Genomic DNA, 17,621 nt, shown 5'->3' with positions numbered 1-17,621 from the left:
CTTAGGAATTGGCATATCAGCTAGCAGTCATCAACCCTGAAAAGTCTGTCCATAAGTATCCCCTTGTAATTTGTAACTTAAGTACTTTTAAGATAGAACCCGACAAAACAGTTCTGATCGATTAATACCATGCCGTATGATCTGCGATAAATTCTCGTTTACATAAAAACACACTCGACTTTATCAAACGTATGTTTCTGTAAAGATAAGGGTTGTTTTTTATATTTGTATTTTAATTAATTGATTATGCCACTTCGTTTTTCTCCACGTGATCAACTTCTATAAATTGGTGATTTTTTTTTTTTTTTTGCTTATTTGGAACGATTCCCAGTTATAGTACACACATCAAGTTAATCTGTTTTAAGTGTTGGACATTTTGGCCACAAATTTAGGACGACGTTCTGAATTTCTTTAAGACAGTTTCTGAATTTTATTTTAAATATTATAGTTTACTAGACATTTATTCAACTTATTTATTTAAAAATTATTAACAGAAATAAATCATTATATTAGATCTAATTTTAGAAATTGCCTAGTCTTTTTCCTTTTGAGCTATGTCTCTGATTACTGCAATCTAACAGTATGTGGTGTGTATTGAAGGCGCACTTCGCCTTTCTGTACCTCATTCAGTACTCACAGTTCATCTATGAAATGTACAACCTTGAAGCTTGAAAGAGAGGAGGGAGTAAAGAGAAAGAGAGATGGGCATGTCGTTTAAGGCCCACCAGCATATAGGGTAAGGGGGAGTAAGCCAGCAGAGAGAAAAAAGAGAGACTGAGAAAGGCAGAGTTAGGGAGAGAGAATAAGATTATAATAAGAGAGAGACAAACAGAGAGAGACAAACAGAGAGAGAGAGAAAGAGAGAAAAAGAGAGAGAGAGAGAGAGAGAGAGAGAAGGAGGAAAATTGGGGAGACAAATAGTCAGAGTGAAAGGAGCTAGACAGGGAAAGATAGAAATATTGAGAGACGGAGAGAGCAAATGGAATACAGAGATATAGAGAGATGGCCATGAAGTATAAAACCCACAGGGAGACAAAGATAAACACAGTGATCAAGGGGGGATGAGTCAGCAGAGAGAAAGAGGGAGAAAAAACATCCAGAGAATGAGAAAGGCAGAGCTAGGAGAGAGAATAAGATATACAGAGAGAGAAGAACAGTGACAGACTAACAAATAGACTAAAAAGAAGGACAGTGTGGGAGGTAGAGACTTGAGAGAGTGAAAGTAGAGAGAGAGAAAGACTACTCATGGTTTGATACCCCGTTTTACCGACCACTCCTACATTGTACACATTGATATTGTGCCTTTACTGTATATATTATTAATATGACCTTTCCAATCATGTTTTCTATCAAGCGTCACACCAAGGAATTTGATTGAATCCACTAACTTTAATTTTATGCCCTGAAATTTAGGGTTTTTAAAATTACCTAATATTCTTCTCCTGCTAAATGTTATCAGTTCTAGTTTAACAGGATTAATTGATAAACCTTCATCACAACACTACTCATAAAGCAATCCCATGGCGTTTTCCATCATTAGTGAAAGAGTCAGGGGATCCCTACCTCTGAGCATTATGGTACCATTATTTGAAAATAATTGACTGGAAACTTGAATTGTTCAGAAGTTCTATTAAGCTCTTTACTGTAATTAACCATAAAAGAGGTGACAAGTAGCCTTCCTGTGGACAGCCTCCTTTGATATTAATTATAAGAGTGCTACCACCTAAGCACATATTGACCATCCTTCCTTCCAAGTAGGTCTTCACCCATCTAGTCAGGTGATAGTCGAAATTGTAATCATCTAATGCTGATATAATGCAAGAAGTATCAGAATTATCAAACGCCCCTTGGATATCGAAGAAGCAGCCTAGTGTATATTCATTATTAACAGACGGATATAGAAAGACGGCAGGGAGGGCGGTAACGTGAGGTAGATAGGTAGAGTTAGAAAGATATAGATAGTTAGTTAGATAGATAGATAGATAGAGAAACAAAGAAAGAAAGAAAGATACAGGGAGAGGGATAGGGAGAAAGAGTATGTGTATAACTGTAATGTTGTAATGTTTAACTGTAACGCTCGCCCCGGTGACTCAGTGATTGTGTGTATTTATGTAAAAACTAAGTTTATATTTAGCATGTAGCTAAATCACGTCTTAGATTATTCAGGCATTACTCCATGAGGATTAAATAAAAAGATTTTTGGAGAGTTTTTGGGTTGTAGAAAAAAATATTTGGGGGGGGGGAGTTAATCAGTATTAGGAATTTGAAGATATTGTGACCATGTACCGTAAGTATAAAACAAAAATAAATAAAACATTATTTTGACTGAGATATTTTTATATCTGTGGATTACACTGATGAACTCATATCGCAGTTAGGTAATAAAATAAATTAAACATATACTTAACTTGTAAATTGTAAAAATTTTTACTTAAGACATTTGAGCATGCAAGATATTAAAAAAATCAAATGCGTGTTAAACAAACGCTAATTAAAGACAATAATGCTATGTTAACCTATAATCCCAAAAAAGTATAAGAATACTCACGAAAGTATGTCTTGAAATAGAATTTAGAAATGTTCGAACTGCTAAAAAATATTACCACTTTGCACTATGATGATTAAACAAGATGTTATAAGAGACTATAAATTTTTTTTATCCTTCTGCTTACACATGCAAATTTACGAGGCAGAAAGATAAGCAACTTAGAATACGTTCTACTAGCAGACTGGCAGATATGGTCAGTTCAAAGTACTGGTGGTTTGCCTACTTTCACTACTTCGCCATTTTTTTCTTTTTGGCACCTTTTCCTTGCCACCCCCCCAACGACTATTTTTGGTGTCTGACATCATGATGCCAGTGTGAGAAGTTTGTGTATTTGCGGATAGTGTCACGCGGGCCGGAGCTGGTGGGAGCGTGCCTCCTCATATTTAGATGGTTTAAAACAGCCGACCAATGAACATCGTTGATGTGGCGTGATCGCGATTTTGTTCGTAGACAAAAAAAAATTATGCAGACAGAATTCGTAGAGATAAATTCTTTAAGTGTGATGATTACGAGAAAATAATTTGCAAATCACTGGCATAAGGCCGTATTGAAAGATTCTTTGTCTAATTCTAAACTATTATCTAACTAATTCACTAGATATTTCTCGAGATTGTTCGTTGGTGAGTTAATTTTGGTTCTTCCTGTTTGTGCAAAATCAAATCAAATATCAAGTGTCAATTATGTAAAAAAAAATATAAACTATCACTGATTCCTCTCGATAATGACTGAAAGACAAAATAACAAGCTATTTAATGTGCACCTGCACACAAGTCACAACTTATATTACAAAAATTATAAATCATAAACTAAGGTGTTAAGAGCATTTTTGACCGTTTTTCGCACAATATCTGAATCATTTTGTAGTTAGTTGTTATTACATGTTAGTAATTTTTTATTAGTGCTGTGTTTACGCGTTTTAAAGAATAATAATAATGTGTTTTTCTCAATGACCTGTTGTTTCATAATTTGTTGAAGACGTGAGGACGGCCAAGAATGAGGTAGTTTAGAAAAACACCTTTTTCATTTTTTGCCGACGATTTTTCGACCTCCGGTCATCTTCAGGGCCTGGGATCAATTACAAAACATACGTTGATTGGAAAAAACACAATTTAAGATAGAAATTATAATATTCAATAAATTTTGAACCAAGTATTTCACACTCAATTAAAATGTGATGCTATTCTTGGAGTGTCATATTGGTTTTGTGTGAAAGTGTTGTGAAACATGAATTATAATCTCCTGTTTTTATTGATTGTGACAGGGTGGGCGACTAGATAAATCTGGGAAAATTTTTGTTTTGTGATTCGGTATTCAATATTGGAAAAGAATTAAGTATTCTTTTCATCTGAAAAGGCCTCCCCATGGCCAATTCAAATATCACCGAGAATCGAATGTTGATTACACGATATTTGAAAAATGACAAAAAGAGGGAAAATTTGAACGGTTGTAGGTTGAAATGGGAAGCTGGTTTCCGAGGGGATCGAAGTCACGATAGCTCAAGTGGTTAGAGCAGCGGCGTATTGAACCGAAGGTCGTGGGTTCGATCCCGCTCATGACACTAATTTTTCATCTCAACCAAAAACGTTACAAAAAAGATTAATCAATTGAAAGAAGTAATTTGGTCAATAGAACACTAAATATAATGAATAAATAAGACGTTTCATCCATCCTTAAATATTTCCTACAATCAGCGGGTTCAAGGGAAAGATCTTTCATCAAATTGATGTGGGTATTACGGCTTCTGTTCAGGAGCCACTTCTTACACCATTTCCTCTTCGATTTTTTGCTTTTAATATATATATATATTATATGAAAAGAATAGTCAATTGGAAAAATTAAAATGGACCATTAAACCACTAAATATAAATGGATTGGAAAGGAAGTTAATCATCAAGGACGATAACGAAGGAAAGGAAATATAAAAGTAAGATTTAATAGCTTATAGTAACTAATAATATAATGTATACAACTTCATAATAATATAGTGTATATAATATCATAAAGTGTAATGTTGGAGTAGCTAGGGCTGAGTTTGCATGTATCTGTTCTGTAATTAATCCTGTGTGTGGCTCTGTTAATGTAAACTATTTCTAGAAAGTTGCGTTTGTATTTTTTTTCTGTATTAATTATTTCTATTTTGTCGAAACCAAAGTTGTTTTGTCCCATGCTGTGGGATTGGTTTGTGGTGTTTTACTGTCATAGATGTCTTTGGTTTTTTCCGTTTTTTTTATATTGCGATGTTATTCCTATACACGTTGCTGGACAGTTTATACAATTAATTTTATAAATTACATCGGATTTGTAGGCTGTTGGTGTTGGGTCTTTGACTTTGGAAAAAAATGTATGTACTGTTTTATGGTTTTTAAAAGCCAACACAATCTTCTACTTAAATATTCTGGTTATGGGTTCCTCATCTTCTATTTTCCTCTCAATATGTTTTTTTAGTTCGGACAAAATAAATTTTATTCTTTACCATGTGAACTGCACAATTTCTTCAAAAATTATAAATAAATGTACACTCAAAGACAAAACCAACACTCGCATTTATTTGTTTATTTCAAACTATATTGCACACCCACAAGAAAAGTGACACAATCGAAAAATTATAAAAACCGGGATATTTAGTTGTTGTTTTTTTTTGTTTAAGTATTCGGGTGTATGACACAACTGTAGGTGGACTCTTAGCTGTTAGGCAGCACTATGTGTCACTTTTGAACTGGCGGGAACATACTGTCACCATTCACGAAAAGTGGCATATCTTGGTGGTGTGTTGAGCTTTAAAGCATCGATGTGAGGATTTGTCAGGAAAAGTGGCACATTTCGAGTTACGTCAGTTTTTCGTGTTTAGTGAAGGATTTTATGGTATACCGGAGTCACATTGTCACATTACGAAAAACTATTTATGAAAGGTATTGGTTGAGATAAAAAGTCAGTGTCACGAGCGGGATTCGAACACACGACCTTCGGCTAAATACGCCGTTGCTCTACCACTTGAGCTATCGGGACATCGATCCGTTCGGACACTAACTTCCCATCTCAACCTCACCTCTCGAATTTTCCCTCCTTTGTGCCTTTTTTTTTAAATCTTAACCAATACCTTTCATAAATATTAATTAATTAAAAAAATGTAACGATGAGCTGGGTTATCGACCTGTTGGAAACATGAAGTTTTTTCGGAGGATCTACGGAAGAGGTCAAGTTTGTTGTCATCATTCTGTCGGGGATCGTTTCCCGTAGCCTTTGTTCCTCTCGTCGAAGAGGGTTTGTTATTTTTTTGTTTTGTTTTTTTGATCTGTAATCTTAATGTATCGTAATGTAAGATAAGTTAATTGTATATATGTATGTATAAGAAACACACTGATCGCATGTACCTGAGAAAAAAAAAGTTTTTACTAGTTTTTAGACTTTTATGAGATAACCTTTTCTCGACCACGTTTTTTAATTTTTATTATACTTACAGTTGTAATTTTTAATTATTAATTTATTCAATTTAAATGATGTTTAGAAGCTGAGCACCAAAAAAAAAGTAATGTACTTCGGTGCCCAAAACACCATGTCTTTTTATTTCCCCATTAAGGTTTAAGTAAGATATTTCAATTTTTGTGCAATTTGTTTTTTCATGTTTTTAATTTTTTTTTATATGATAATAAAACAGGCCCTGAAGATGACAGTATAAAAACTGCCGAAAGCTCGGCGAAAACCGAAAGGAAGTTTTTCTCTGTGTTGACCTCTTCCGTAGATTCTCCGAAAAAACTTCATAATTGAAAAAAGTTAATTGATCAATTGGACCACGAACTGTAACGGATTATGAAAAACAATTGTTAAATCAATTGTTTAAATCAATCAAATATGTTCTTCGCAAAGTGAAATTAATATAGGCCCCCATAAAATAGGTCTAAAGCTTCGCAATAACAACTGAATTTGCTTTTTTCTTCAAGACCATACCTTGATCTAGAGTGTTCGTGAATTATTTTAGTTTCATTTCTTTTATTTTACTAACATTCTTAATTATTACATTGTTTTTTCATAATTTTTTAACAATGTTGTCTCTTAACTTTTAGATTATTTTATGATTTTACGATTTTTTTAATGTTTTAATTACAATATTTTTAATAATCAATAAAACCTTTATTTCAACAATTAATTTTGTATTTTAAATAACAAATTATCCCTGACTCCAGGAGGAAAGCACATTTGGTCAAAAAGAATCTTAATAAAATTTCCTACAAGGATATTTATGCTCGTATGTTAGGTTTGTATGTTGTATGTTACTAATAAAAAAATTATCACCCTTACAGTCATTCATTGACCACCGTTATCGTTATAGCAAACAAACTAACGTAAATTACTGAGATATGCAAGAAGAGTGAAGAACTCAAAAGGGGGCAGTTTTTTAGGGGTAGTACAGTTGGATTTTTAAAGTTTTGTGTTTTCGTTTAAGTCTTGGAGAAACGAAAGACAGTATTGATGGATCATGAAAGTTTATATTGCTAACAACCGTAATGGCGTGTACTTAATACATAAGTAAAAAAAGTAAACTTCCATTTCTTCTCTCCTGTAAAATTTTCTTTTGTGTCACTTTTTTTGTACGTGTGCGATATGTATTGTTATTGTTATATTAATTTCAACATACTTATTTTAATGCAAACCAAATTAAACGAGATCGGAAATTCATGAGTAATTAATCAAAATTATTTAATTATATCAGTTTGAAAGAAAATCAATCAAAACACCGGAAAATCATTTAGTGATATATTAAAATTTAACAAACTATTACCTATTTTTGCTCTTAATAACACGTATAACATCATCTGACCTTGCGGAGGGCTTTAAGTCTCTCAGGCATCGAGTAAATATTCATTCGGATTTCGTCTTTTGAAACGGACCACTCAACCACAAGAGCTGTTGACTTTTGGAGGCAGCAAATGATGTCTAACCCGTCAGACTAGCATAAATATCCTTGTAGTAAGTTTTACTAAGATTCTTTTTGAGCAAATAGTTATGAGATAGATCCAGGTCGTGGATGGTGTAGGGGTATTAATCTTTATACCTACTTATTATTGAAAATAAACAAACAAATACAAATGTCCGGTTTTTGTCTATGAGTGTATTTTATAAATTTATAAAAATGCCATAATCACACCTTGCCGAAACCGGCACAAAACAGTATAATCAGCGTGAAGTTTAACAAAACGTGAAAATAATTTCGAATAGTTTACGCCGAAAAGGGAAAAGCTTAATATTTAAAAACAACGCCAGAACCCCAAAACTAAGCTTATAAGCTATAGCCTTTAGAATATATGTTATGAGAATGAGAAATATATATTATGAGAATATATATTATATTATAACCCTTGTTTCATTCACAATAAGCCCCAAATAATTTGTTTTTAAATTTTCCATCAATACTACAGTCTTACGTTATTTACCAAACGGTCAAATTTTATAATTATTTTGATCATGCACGTTTTGCACTTGGAAGTGGAACAAGATTAACGACTTGCTATTCGAGGTCGGAGATGATATTCCACGTCGTTAAAAGTACAAAAGTCGAAGGCTCCGTTTAACCCGGGTTTCTCAAATTGAACAGAAGTATTATTCCTATTATTCCTATTTTGAACATGTTTAAGTCATTTTTTAAAGACTTATCACGAATATATGAGGGCTTCGATAGCTATTGACGTCAGCTTAACGCAACACTAAGGAAGTGGAATACAAAAGATAACCGGTAAAAACTAAATTTTTCACTCCTTTCATCAGTTGTTTAATATATGAATGTTGATAAATATGGTGATTTAGCATTAATTGATAGAGTCAATGTAGATATATTAAGAAAAATTGACTGTTTTGATGCTTGAGAAAAAGTTAATTTGATGGTGTCAAGGTCTACATAGAATTGCCAGTATGCAAATAAAAATTAAAATAACGATTTTTTAAATTATTATACTTTTTAATTAATAATTATTCAGAAATCGTGAGATGCGGTCTGGTGTGATGTAGTTTCAGAAAAACATTTTCTTTATCGTGCCAACGTTTCGATCTTTATTGAGATCATCTTCAGGGCTCAAAGTGTTTGTCTTGTGTGTAATTGTGCCATTCTTGCGTGTCGTGTTGAGAGCGTTGAATTTGTGTGAGTAGAAATACTTTGATTGAATATAAAAAATATATTTTGCATTATATAAATTCACTTTTCCACATCCTAAATGTATTTGTTAAATGTAAACAATGTTTGTAAATTCCAGGCCCTGAAGATGATCTCAATAAAGATCGAAACGTTGGCACTATAAAGAAAATGTTTTTCTGAAACCTACATCACACCAGACCGCATACATTTTATACATTTTGATACATTTTAACTTAAAGAGGAGGCCGGGGTGCCATACTCGGTCAAATGCTTCCGTAACGTCCAGAAACGTCCAGCTGAGCAGTATTTTTTGTTTTCTAGAGCCGAGGATATCGTGTCGACTACTCTGAAGCCCTTGAAGGGAGAGGTCGAAACCCATATTGATGGTTAGTAATTACGTTTTCAGAGTCGAATAAAGGAATAGTCTTTTAAGGAGGATACGATCAAAGATTTTGGATAAAATAGGAAGGAGGCTTATTGGTTTATAAGAGGGTGGGGCACTGATAAACAATATAAAATTAATAACTGATTTAATGAATATTTAACATTTTATACTTTTATAAAACTAAGAAAACACGTGAAAGATGTTGGTAGCACGACATTCATATAATTCTGGCTTATCAGTATAATGTAGTTGTTCATTTTAGGGACTGGGGTTTTTTGGTGGCCCTGAGAAGGGCCGGTGTTTTTTCGTAGTGGAGACGATGGATCGAGGTCGGTTCCGTGCGTGTGCGTCTGTGTGCCGTTGGTAGTGGTCCGTGACCCAGAGGAGCGTTGGGTTAGGACCGGGGCCGTGAGTCGGTAGACTGCAGCGGTTGAAGGAACTCGGATGCAGCAGTTGGCCAGTATAGCTAGTCGGCTGTGTTGAGAAGGCGAGATCCAGGCTAATGCTGCAAGTTTTTTGCTGTCGTCGTTGTCGGTGCTCCTTTAGTGATTGGGATTGGCAGGAGCTCGTCGGGTAGACGAGTCTCGAGGTGTGCAGTGGGACCTCGACGGGTAGAAGAGTGTAAAGTCAGTGGGACATACCCCTGCTTATATACGAAAGGGCTCTTACTCTGATTGACCTCAGAGTGGAGGGCGAGACAATTCCATAACCAATAGTGGCAGTGGTACCGTGGTATATACAGGTGGCCACCACATTCATAAAGATTGCTTAGTGGATTTTTTACACACAAAAATGTATAAGTTACAAAAATCATATTGAGCCGCATACAGATAGGCCACACCAGCCTGACAGTTGAGCATCTCCTCGCCAAATAAAGACCACGGAGATGCCCTTTAGGTGACGCCCAATTATATGTAAAGCAGAGTGTGAGAAATTAGCGACACAAAGAATAAGGAGTGGTTTGCCTGCAGACTTTAAACAACATTTCAAGCACGATAGTTGTATTAATAAGAATTTGAAATTTGAAGCAGATAAACGTTCATGGTCGCATAAAGGGAGCACTTTCATATGTACATTGAAATAATATCCTTAATTTGAGCGAATGTATTTATTAGCGTGAAAGTTATAATATGTTGGGATGTGTTTGTGATGGGGCTTCTCTTGTCGTGGGTTCTACTCCCATCTGCCAGGATTGACTGAGCATCCTTTTGTTTTAATTTTCTGCCCTTGTCGCAATGGGAAATTCGATTTTCTTTTTGCTTTTCTCAGAACTTTCAGTTACAGAATTTTTTTATTCATCCCATTTACCTGTCACTTTTGCTCTATTGAAAAGTATTCTATTTTAGTCCGTAGACCATTTCATTATTCCACCATGGAACATCTCTATTTGTCCCTTTGGGTTTTAATGAGCTACATCCTTCATAGGCTCTAGTGATTGCCTTTGTCAACCTTCAGCTTGATATAGTTCTTGTTTATGTTTAACTGCAAAGTTTACCCATTCTGTTTCTAGCTTAAGAAATGCTTAATAGACCTGCCAGTACGTCCTCTTAGGATCTCTCTAAACTGGGGTGTTTCACTTATTTGCCTCCACCGAAAAGTTTATGATTCTGTGATCGGTCCTAGATGGTTTCGAGGAAACATGACAATTTTTTATTGTGTTATTAATATATGTGCTCGCTAGTGTGACATAACTCTTAGGACTAGTGACGAAAGTTGGTTTATTCACTCTATTACCCACCACTACATTATTTGTTAAAGTTGCCCTTGTTGGTATGATGATATGAAATGGATGTTGTTTTTTCAGTGCTGGACAAGCTTTTATACCTGCTGACCTGACTGGCGCATATATTCTCTAGCAGGATGGCCCTTCTACTTTACAACAAGATGTCTGGTGGTGTAATCTGGAACAGATAACTTCACTTTCGGGTAGATTAATATAGCAGATCTAGGTTTATCAAAATCCCTACAGTAAACCAATTTATCTGCATTTAATCCGTTTTACCATGCCCTCACTTACCCATCTCCTGGATCAGAGTGATGTCTAGCTGTTTTCCGGTGAAGAGAGATTAAGATATTACTCGCCACTTTTGCATAGTGCTGTGGATTTTATTTCCGTCCTCCACCGCCCTAATATTTTACCTTCCACTAGTGAAAGAAAATCTGCTTACATTAATGAAAAGCCTAAAACTGAAACTAGGCCAGAAAGAACTAACCTTGTCATGCAATGACACTTCTTCTATTATACATAAATTTCAAGGTAAAAATGAAAATGCTTCTGACTGGATGAAAATTTTTGAACAAGTATGTGAACGCCACCATGTAAATATTGAAAAGAAAAAATCCAAATTCTACGCTATTTTTAGAGAAAAATGAAATAGAATGGAGCACCGCTAGGCTTGAATTATTTATTCAGGGTGTGTGGACAGAGTGACAATGATTTCGTTCTTAATGATTTATGGGGACAAAGGTTGGCAGACAGATGTGCATATAATTATAAATTCATGGGAGAATCGCTTAAGAAAATGAGCAATTGCTTTTAGAAATAGAAATATAAACTAGCATGTCCACTTATTCAAAAATAAATAGCTGTAGGACTTTCTATATACATTCACCTCACAAAAAGTGCTATTCATTGAAGAGACGACAGTGCTCTTTAGTCCAGATGGGCATGAAATTAAGCATTCCTCATACATGATATTGCTCAGCCAGATGTGTTTCTGAGTAGCTGTACACCATAGCTATCCAATCCTTGGAGTGGCGTGCACACCTTAACCCATTCAAACACATACAGGGTGTTATATAGTGACATACAGGGGCAGTCTCAAAATAAAGGCTCTGTCACAGGATCAACTTGCTACGCTTAAGGTAACTATAGTGGAAGAGTGGAACAACGTACCCAAAACATTTCTTTAAAAACATTATATCAACAGGCCAAAAAAATTAGAAGCAATGAATTAAAGCCAGAGAGCACAATTTTTCTTACTAATGCCATTTTAAATTGAAAAAAAAAAATTAATTGTGTTGAAAAAAAGCTAATCACTTACTGACATTTGCCTACGTCCCTGATTCCAAAAACAGTCGTAAAAAATTTTTTTAAGATAATAAATTTTTTATCATTCATTTCACAAAAAATTGTTTAGTTTGTACTGCTGAGACCTTTTGATCTATGTAAAACCAGAAGTTCTTGTAAATCACAAAAATCTCAGCGTTTTGCGGCTTTTTTTTTTAAAGGGTGGTGTATATTAAATAAAATACTTAATTTAACTGTTTGACCAAGATACAAAATTTATAATACAAAATCAAAAATTGCCATCCTTGTCTGCCAAGAGTGGAACAATGTACACAAAAAATTTCTTAAAAAACGTTGTATCAACAGGCCAAAAAAATTAGAAGCAATTAATTAAAGCCAGAGAGTACAATTTTTCTTACTAATGCCATTTTAGATTGAAAAAATGAATTAATTGTGTTGAAAAAAAGCTAATCACTTACTGACATTTGCCTACGTCCCTGATTCCAAAAACAGTTGTAAAAAATTTTTTTAAGATAATAATTTTTTTAACATTCATTTTAAAAAAAAATTGTTTAGTTTGTACTGCTGAGACCTTTTGATCTATGTAAAACCAGAAGTTCTTGTAAATCACAAAAATCTCAGCGTTTTGCGGCTTTTTTTGAAATGGTGGTGTATTTTAAATAAAAAAGTTAATTTAACTGTTTAGCCAAGACATACAAAATTTATAATACAAAATCAAAAATTGCCATCCTTGTCTGCCAAGAGTGGAACAACTTACCCAAAAAGTTTCTTAAAAAATGTTACATCAACAGGCCAAAAAAATTAGAAGCAATTAATTAAAGCCAGAGAGCACATTTTTCTTACTAATGCCAATTTAAATTGAAAAAAAAATTAATTGTGTTGAAAAAAAGCTAATCACTTACTGACATTTGCCTACATCCCTGATTCCAAAAACAGTTGTAAAAAAAAATTTTAAGATAATTTTTTTAACATTCATTTAAAAAAAAAATTGTTTAGTTTGTATGTTGAGCCCTTTTGATCTATGTAAAACCAGAAGTTCTTGTAAATCACAAAAAATTTATAATACAAAATCAAAAATTGCCATCCTTGTCTGCCAAGGTTTGGCAGGTGCTGCTATCTTAACAGCTTTTAGAAAGATATTTTTTCAAGAGAGAGCGCTACTTTGTTTAAGTTTTGATTAAAGTGTTGTTTAAAACTTATTTTGTACACCTTTTTGGAGTTTTGATTAAATCGTGACAATACAAAAAAATGTTGAAAAGATATTGTATCATTGACATGGTTGTTGCATTGTATCCTATTGCACCTTTCAATTTGCTCTTTTCATTGTTACTGGTAAAACAAATATCATTTCTCATTTTGATTATTAAATAGTATTTTAAAATATTAATTCCATAACTCTCCTTGTTGAATAAATTAATTTTCAATTACCCATGCTTTGTTTGTTACTTAATGGAGATTTACATTTGTTACTGATAATAATAATGTTCTTTGTAACTTCTGGATATTACTTGTTAAAAAAAGGATAAGACCTTATTATCATATTTATATTTGTGTTATGATACAAGGTTTTTACAAAAGCCTTGTGTTTGCTATGAATTTACAAAAACAACTGTTAAATTGCCCGTTGATCTAGTTGACACTTTTTAAGGCAGACTATTCTCGATGGTGTTTTACTTTACAATCAAATACAATTCGGCTTCATAACATATTCAGTAAGGACAGAGTTCCTTCATATTTAATCCACCTACAGGCCTACCAAATATCACTGTCTTTAACTTTTAAATTATTATTTCTTAAAGTATCAATGCCTATTGGTACTTCTTAATAAATTATACCATTAACTGAACACAACTCTAAATCTCTAATAAGTGCCATGGAAAAAAACCAAGACATGATTTAAAAGCTTTTAAATATCCTTCAAAATTGAATAATAATAACAATACTTTATAGGATACAAATACACAATACAAAAGAAGAAAAAAGAACTGGTTTTTTCTGGGAAAAACGAGAACCATGAACTAAAATATATACCGAGAAGAGTGGTAATCATTCAAAATGAGGTAAAAGACCAAATTGTAGTTCATTTATTTTTAAGTTGTATTATTTAAAAAAACATGTTAAATATGTGTTAGATTATCAAGCAGCAGAATAATTTACAATAGTTGGGTAGTTTTGGGTGCCCCAAGGCTCTAGCATCTCTCCTATCCTTTTTTCCATTTATATCAATGATCTGCCCGACTCCATCCAGTCTTGTAACTATCACCTATATGCCGATGACTCCCAAATATACATATCCTTCCACCCTTCCGATCTTCACTCCGCCACTCTCAAGATCCAAAAAGACCTAAACTCCATCAACGAAAGGGCCCATAAAAATTCCCTAGTCCTCAATCCGTCCAAATCCACCGCCATAATTATCGGGTCCAGGCAACTCCTCAATTCCAACTCCCCAGCATCCCACCTCTCATGCTAAATAACCATCCCATCCCCTTCTGCTCTTCGGTTAAAAACCTAGGAGTAGTCTTTGACCTTTCCTGGCATCCTCACATTTCCCAAATTTCCCGCCATTGTATTGCCTCCCTCAGCCTGTTTTGTCGGTCCTGGCTTCTCTTACCTTTCTCCACCCGCAAATTCCTTGTATCTTCCCTTATACTTCCCTTCTTCAATTATAGCTGTTTGGCATACGGCGGTCTCTCGGAGGGGGAGAATGCGCGATTGAAGTGTATTATGAATTGTTGCATAAGATTTGTGTACGGTGTGGGGGTTGTATTCCCAACTTTCCTGGCTATTCCCCTCCTTCCGTGCACAATATTTCCTAGATTGCTTTCTTTTCCAGTCCATCCACACTCGTCGTCCTCCTTACATCATCCAATCCCTCCAATTCAACTCCTCACATCTCGCTCGTAAGACCCGCTCATCCCCAATCGACCTTATCCTTCCGCAACATACGACCCATACCTTCGAAAGATCCTTTCTGATTCGGATCAGAAGCTCCTCATCAGAAGGCTCGGGCCCGTAAACCCTGGAACTCCCTTCCTCTTTCTATTCGTCACGCTGCCTCCTTTTCCTCCTTTAAATCCCACCTGTATGTATAATCACCTCCTCTCCCTCCAAGCAGAGACCTCACGTTAATATTTGTTATTTTTGTTTAATATTCTCATAATTTTTTTCTTCTGTCCTGCCTTATTGGTATACATTGTGCCAAGATTTCTATGTTTTTTTTTTTAACTTTTAACTTCATAGAAGGAACTTCCTTTATTTAGTTTATGTAAATTATTCTTAGGGGACACCAGTCCCATAATAAAGTTATTTTTCTTCTTCTTCTTAGTTTTCAGAAGAACAGGCATACATCAATCAGTCGTATTATGTGTATTTGTAAAACATTTACATTGATTTTTTGCTTTTAGGATTATTGCTATCCACAATATACATGTACAAAATAATTACTCAATCTTCCACCATCAGCCCTCTCACATTATTAAATACATACACTCTCAGTATATACAAAAAATAAACACAAGATGAGATCAAATACTGTATTCAATAAAAAAAAGACCTGTTTCCTTTTCGAAAATGGCACCCAAATTCTGTCATGCTCATGCAAAAATCTCAAATTGGGTGGCATTTCTACTTGCTCTCTACATGCAGTGAAGGAATCTCTCTCTCTCTCTCTCTCTCTCTCTCTCTCTCTCTCTCTCTCTCTCTCTCTCTCTCTCTCTCTCTCTCTCTCCCTCTCCCTCTCCCACTCCCACTCCCTCTACCCATATATTTTACTTATATTCAGAAAGAAAGAGAGTTCAATTTTGTATACTAATAAATCATTTGTCATGCTCATGAGGGTTAAATTTAAAGAGAGTAAGTAGATATAGAGAAAGAAAAATACATGAATAGACCAATATAGGGGAGGGAAAGAGAGAAGAGAAAGGGAAATATGTTTGGAAAGGAAAACGAAAACGAAAGAAAGGAAGAAGAGGTAATTAACGTTTTATTTATAAAATCTCGCAAAATTAGGTCTCATGGTACTTTCTTACATTGAATGAGCAGAAAGAAAGAGGAGAGAGAGAGAGAGGGGGAGACTCGAATTTTAAATTTAAATAAAATACATTGGTACAAGTAAATCAATAGAATGAGGAAATAGGGAGAGAAGACAGTGGCTTTATGAACTCGCACATTAGTCAGAGTACGTACGTATTTGTTTCATGTATACGTAGTTGGGGGAAGGGTAGTGAGAAAAAAGGACCAGGGGCGACAATGAGAATCGAACCCACGACCGTGGATTCTACGAGCCGAGAGCTTATCGCGCTGACCACTCAGCTATCGCGGTCCCCTGAAGTATTCTATACCTATAAAAATTTAATATAGATTATTGATTAAATTAACAAATTATCTAATTGTTATGATTTACATAGATTTACTTCCATTTAACACCCTTTAACGGGACATGCCCGTATCCAATCTTCGCTAAAGTACCAGTTTACCTGAGATTACTCCAGTTATAACCATTACTTAAGCCTACTGATGTGGCACACGAAGAGAGCATGAACGTACAACTATTTTTGCCCGATATCGGCAAGTTTGAGGCAGGTCGTCAAAAATGAAATAATTCATGCATTTTTCTGTTTAGCTTGAAGACTTCTTAAAACAATCACATGTGTACATCTTGTTCGAAACGAGTTCATGAAGTTCAAAGCTAATAAGAACCAATTATATGCATATTACTATCTGCTTTTTTTTTTTAATTGAACGGAAACGAAATAAGTGTGTGTTTGTTTTTTCCTCTAATTTGTGTTTTTGTTCTCACACAATTACTTCTGAAGGGTTTTCGAGACTTTTTCACAATGCTCTCGATTAACAATTCGATCACATTTGATGTCAGCAAAAGTCTGATTGCCTGTTCTTTGTTTTTTATTGTACACGTGGTGTGTGTGTTTTTCTCTTTTCCTTGTTTGTTTCTACGTTTTTGTTTGATCTTTCCTTTTACTCGTCGATGTGGTTGTGGTTTTACGTGTGTCTAAGCAGGCCATTTACAATTCAAATAAGAAGCACATGATTTTGTAGCTCGCTTTGAGATGAGAGGGAGAAGTAAGGGGGAGTGACTGAGAAAGTGAGTGTTGAAATAAAAATATATATAGATAATTTGTATATATATCGATATAAAAATATGTATATAGATATCGAGGTACACAGAAAAATAAAGAGATATAGAGATATAATAGGATCAGTCATAAAATATACCGATTTCATTTTCTTGAAAATTTTAATCCCCTATAGGTTTTATTTCTTTTTCAAAACACGAACTCGACTTGCCTCCAGTTTTGTCTTAGAGTTTGGTTAAAGAACATGATGGTAAAATTTGAAACGTTGGTAATATTACACCATTATTGGAAACGTACGTTTTCCGCCGCCGAGGCAATCGGTTTGGAACGGCAATGTGAAGAAGACACTTTCTGAACAGACAGTGTGCATTTCAGAAATTTGATGCCAGTGACATCAGCCTCGAGAGGAAAGAGAGTTCTGGACGAAAATCGTTATC

General features: G+C 34.5%; 1 long non-coding RNA gene across 1 annotated transcript; it reads left to right on the top strand.

Annotated features, from left to right (window-relative positions):
• Positions 1 to 2,553: 2,553 nt before the first annotated feature.
• On the top strand, positions 2,554 to 15,546 carry LOC106660991. Its single transcript, XR_002910316.1, has 4 exons — positions 2,554 to 3,168; positions 10,862 to 10,983; positions 14,039 to 14,148; positions 15,496 to 15,546. It is a non-coding gene; the product is annotated as an uncharacterized LOC106660991 (long non-coding RNA).
• The last annotated feature ends 2,075 nt before the right edge of the window (positions 15,547 to 17,621 follow it).

This window comes from Cimex lectularius, unplaced genomic scaffold (genome assembly GCF_000648675.2).
Source record: "Cimex lectularius strain Harlan isolate CLEC.00 unplaced genomic scaffold, Clec_2.1 scaffold122, whole genome shotgun sequence".
NCBI classification, from domain to species: Eukaryota; Metazoa; Arthropoda; class Insecta; order Hemiptera; family Cimicidae; genus Cimex; species Cimex lectularius.
The sequence above is the reverse complement of the archived record's forward strand: the minus strand, read 5'-3'. Positions and strand labels throughout refer to the sequence as shown.